Below are 5,259 nucleotides of genomic sequence, written 5' to 3'. Positions count from 1 at the left end.
GTACTTGATCCTTGGTAACACAGTGTGAAGTAGAAATAAGAAGAAGGGAGGAAGGGAAAGAAGAAGGAAGGAACCAAGGATGAAAATAAGGAAGAAAGGAGAGAGAGTGGGAATGGAAAAGAAAATTACAAAGGAAAAAAATAGTGAATAAATTACCCAAGGCCAGGGTCTCCTGACTCTAGGGTTTTTTCCATAAAGTCACATTCCCTCTTTAAAAAGTCACACAGAATGCTGTCACAATTTTAATTGTTTGAAAAGCTTTTTTCCATAAAGTCACATTCCCTCTTTAAAAAGGCACACAGAATGCTGTGACAATTTTAATTGTTTGTAAAGCTTTTATATGGATATATGGTTTCATTTTTATTTGCCTGGCCATAAGTATACATAAATAATATTAAACTTACTATATGTCAAATACCATCCTTAAGCAATTAAAATACATTACCACAATTAAAAACGAAGTAAAATTATCTCAGCCTCACAGATGAGAAACTGAATTTTGAATGCTGTGACAATTTTAATTGTTTGTAAAGCTTTTATATGGATATATGGTTTCATTTTTATTTGCCTGGCCATAAGTATACATAAATAATATTAAACTTACTATATGTCAAATACCATCCTTAAGCAATTAAAATACATTACCACAATTAAAAACGAAGTAAAATTATCTCAGCCTCACAGATGAGAAACTGAATTTTGGAGAGTTGAAATAAATTTCCCAAGTTTCACAGAGCTTGTAAGTGCAAAAATTGTCATTTAAACAGAGTTAGTAAGTGCAAAAATTGTCATTTAAATATGAGATATGCTGACTCAAGTCCATGATTTTTTTTATTATTTATAATAGACTTTATTTTTTAAATAGTTTTAATTTCACAGCAAAATTGAGTGGAGTCAAATCCATGTTTTTAATCATCTTATTCCACCTCTTCCATAAAAGCTACTGCTATTACTACTGTTACTACTACTACTACTGCACACACACACACACACACACACACACACACACACACACGTAGATGCTAACTGTCCTACATTTTTATGTAATTGGAAAGTATTTTAATTAAGAAGGATTATAGCAAAGATGTCCCTATACTTCTAAAGCCTGATCTGATCTGATAGTGGCTGGCTTTTTTTTTTTTTTTTTTTTTTTCCTATGTGTATGCTCACAGAAGAGAGAGAAATCATCCCATTAGGGTAGATGGCCTTGCCACAATCCCTTCTCCTCCATTTTCCTTTCAGGATTTTGATTGGGCATGCATGCACAGGCACCCAACGTGAGTTTAAGCCACTGAGTCCAGGACTTAAACAACGATTGGGAGTCCAGTGACATAACTATTACACTATCCGCAGGTCCCGCCCATGGAGATCTTCAGCACTCACATGTATGCCCAGCACATTACTGGCAGTTGATGTTCATTCAGTTCTGAGGATGAGAACCACACAAAATATGATGGAGAAAAGAGCTTGAGGAACTTGAGTTCTCAAGGATTTTATTGATCAGAGCTGACATGTCATACCCCTGAACCGAAGCTCCATGAGAGACAAATAGAGTTGTTTTTTTAAGAGAGATTTTTGCTATAGGGCCTGTGTGCTCACCAAAGAGACAGAGACAGAGAGACAGAAAGTAAGAAATTATTTCCCCAGAGGAAATGGTCATGCTACAATCCCTTATCCTCTATTCTCTCTGGATTTGGGGCATGTATGTACATGTGCCCAGTGTGAGTTTTAAGCTGCCAGATCTGGAACTCGAGCCATGGTTGACTACATGGGTGTCCAGTGACATAACCACTAATGCTATCTGCTGGTCCCAAGACAAATACACTTCTAAAGTATTTAAACAACTTCAGTTTTAAATGTTTTAGTCACATGTAGCAGATCCTAATCCCAAGTATTATAAGGATAAGGTTTTATTCATATAGAGAGCGGAAGGGTAGGTACTGTCAGGCCTTACACCCTATTGGCTGTTTCCCCAAACACTTCCACCCAGAATGAAAGTCTATGGTGATTTTTCCCTAACAATATTTCCAAAGATATATCTAAAGAAATACCCAGGGATGCATTTTTCCTTGATATTGCCAGGATATAACCTTCCTTTAAGATAAAAGTATCCTGACTTCAGAAAATATATCTGGGGACCAGCAGTTGGCATAATGGCCATGTCACTGGACTCCCATGTAGTCGACTGTGGTTTGAGTACTGGACTTGGTGGCTTAAGCTCACGCCGGGCACATGTGCGTACATGCCCAAGATCCCAAGAAGAAAATGGAGAAGGGATTGCAGTGTTGCCATCCCCTCTGAGGGGGGATTTCTCGCTTGCTGTCTTTCTGGCAAGTGCACGTGCCCTATAGCAAAAACCTCTCAAAAAAAGAAAGACAGGAAAAAAATCTCTGTTCACTTTGTCATACACACACTTCTTCCTTTACATATGTGTGTGTGTGTGTGTATAAAGGCAGTGTCATCTTTGATGAAGAGTCTTATTAGATTCAATTTATCTCCTAGAAAAATAAATTAACTTATCTGTATGTGAAAGGTTTACATGCTATGCATGGATGAGCATCTGCCAAACTGTATGAGGAAGGTACAATAGAAGCAATTTCATGGCCCTGAAAGTGAATCCAACATGGCAAAATGTAGTCAAGCAACATGAATGAAACCATGCAATAGACGCTGAGATTAGAGAAAACTACGCATTGGTAGAGTAGTCTCCTTTAATCTGAAGTTTCACTTCCCAAAGTTTTAATTATCTGTGGTGAACTGCCATCTGAAAATAAATGAGCAAAATACTGTGCAATAAGATATTTTGAGGAAGAGAGAGACCACATTCACAGAACTTTTACTTTAAAGTATATTGTTGTAACTGTTCTATTGATTACTAATTATTGTTGTTAATCACTTACTGTGCCTAACTTATAAGTTACACTTTATCATATGTATGTTACATATAGGAAAGAACATATTCTATATATGTTTCAGTATTATCCATAGTTTCAGGCAGCCATTGTGGGTCTTGGAGCATATTTCCCACAGTTAAGAGGGAACTACTATGGCATTGTGAAAATAATAAGGTATACTCAATCTGAGATGTTTCCACCCTCCCTGACCCAACTCCCCAAAACCACTTTTGTTCCCTAGAAGATGGAATAGTTTTGGGCATAAAATGAAATGTTTTATAGCACAAGAGTTCCTTATATATTTACCATTAGACCCTTTTAAATGAGAGTACAGATAAGATAAAAGGCATTTCCTTATAGTTCCAAAAAGCTTAAGCCTAAGAGATTATTATAATGAAGAAGACCTCATAGGAGGAACAGAAGTACATTACTTGGTGGTACACTGTTATGGTAAGTAGTGGGTTACAAACTGGGGTACCAAGTTTATGTAAATGGCAGTGGCTTTTGAACAAATAGGCGATACTATCTGTTGTTGTTCAATCAGCAATAGGAATCACCTGTCTGTGTGGCAGAGAGATAGCAATGATGAAAACAGGTAAATTCACGGGTATCGTATAGCTAGGTAAGAACAACTTTAAAAGAAGTCCAGGTGGAGAATGATTCAACATTCACCAGCTCCTTTTGCCTAGCTAACATAGGTGAGACTTTATAGTAGGTGCTGGTGACATAGCAACAAAGAAAAGAAACAGCATAAAGAGATTCAAAGTGGATGAATAATAACCTTGGTGATAAGAAAAGTGAGTCTGACTTTGAAAGACACACACTTTATATCCTCACTTAGTATGTACTGAATATCTGCACTCTATGGCAGAAATCAAAAGATTCTTACATATGATAGTAGAGAGAATACAGGGGGTAATTTTAAATACTAGAGACTATAAAGGAGGGGAATGAATGGTAGACTGGCTGGGAGAGGCACAGGGAAAAAAACATTTAACAGACACAAAAATGTAAAATTTTCTGTTAAAATATGACATATGTGCACTATGGGATACTACTGAGCAATCAGAAAGAAAAGAAACTAACATTTGACAGAAAGTGGACAACTATGGAAGATATATTGCTAATCAAAGCAAGCCAGGTCATGAGATGTACTTAATATTTACCAAATGTCTGCACTATGTGGCAGAAACTGAAAGACTGAAAAGTATAAAAGCAAGGAGAGCAACTGTAGATACTGTGAATACTAGAGAGTGGGAACGGGGAAGGACGAGAGGGAGGGAATCAAGAGGAAAATGAAGCAAAACATTTAAGGGACAAAAAATGGAAAATTATCTGTTGATGATAGCATGTATTAGAATATCTTTTACTGGATTAATATACAGTGTATTCATGCTGGGAAAATTAATTTTGTATGTTGTAATGATATACAGTGATTGAATGTAAAAAATTTTAAATAAAAAAAAATGATGTTTATGGTAATATCCTTGGGAAAAAAAGAAAAGAAAAGAAACAAAATCTTTGCCCTTATAAGGTTTACTTTTTAGCAGGATGGGATACCAAATAAATAAGATAAATAGGTAAATTATACAGTATTTTAGAAGACTAAATGTTAGAAAACTAAAGCATGCTAAAGGAGAGGAAGAGTGCTAGAGTAGTTGACTGCAGTTTTACATAGGATGGTCAGAGTAAATTTCACTTAAGTGATATTTGAGAAAAGATGTTCCAGAAGGTGAGGAAGTTTTTGTGAGATCTGAAAGAGGAAATATACACCATAAAAATAATCAAATGGAACTGTTGGAGATGAAGGCTATAATACAGAAAGTCAAAACCTCCCTTGAAAGTATTAAAAGCAGACTAGATTATACTGAAAATTGAATCTCAGATGTAGAAGAATTGCTGGACTAATAAAATACATCATGAAGACTGAGAAAATACCCCCAAAAATGAGAATAATATACAAGAAATACCAAATACCATTAAATGTCTAAACATCTGGATAATCGGTATCCCAAAAGTGAAGAAACTAATAAGGGCATTGATAATCTATTCCATGAAATCATGGAAGAAAACTTTCCAAAGCTAGAGAGGCATTCAAAGAACCAGACTCAAGGGAACCAGCAGTTAGCATAATGGCTATGTCGCTGGACTCCCACGTAGTCGACCACAGTTTGCGTCTCGGACCCGGTGGCTTAAATCTCATGCCGGGCGCGTGTGCATGCGTGCCCAAGATCCCGAGAGGAGAATGGAGGAGAAGGGATTACGGCATGACCATCCCCCCGGGGGGTGATTTCTCGCTTTCTGTCTCTATGTCTCTGTCTGTCTGGCGAGCGCACGCGCCCTATAGCGAAAACCTCTCCAAAAA

General features: G+C 36.7%; 1 long non-coding RNA gene across 1 annotated transcript in view; it reads right to left on the bottom strand.

Annotated features, from left to right (window-relative positions):
* Positions 1-5,259, bottom strand: part of LOC102501164 (uncharacterized) — a 153,472-nt gene that overhangs the window by 139,548 nt on the left and 8,665 nt on the right. The window lies entirely within an intron of this gene.

Source organism: Tupaia chinensis, unplaced genomic scaffold (genome assembly GCF_000334495.1).
Source record: "Tupaia chinensis unplaced genomic scaffold, TupChi_1.0 Scaffold150128_1, whole genome shotgun sequence".
Taxonomy (NCBI): Eukaryota; Metazoa; Chordata; class Mammalia; order Scandentia; family Tupaiidae; genus Tupaia; species Tupaia belangeri.
This window is presented reverse-complemented; position numbering and strand designations above follow the sequence as displayed.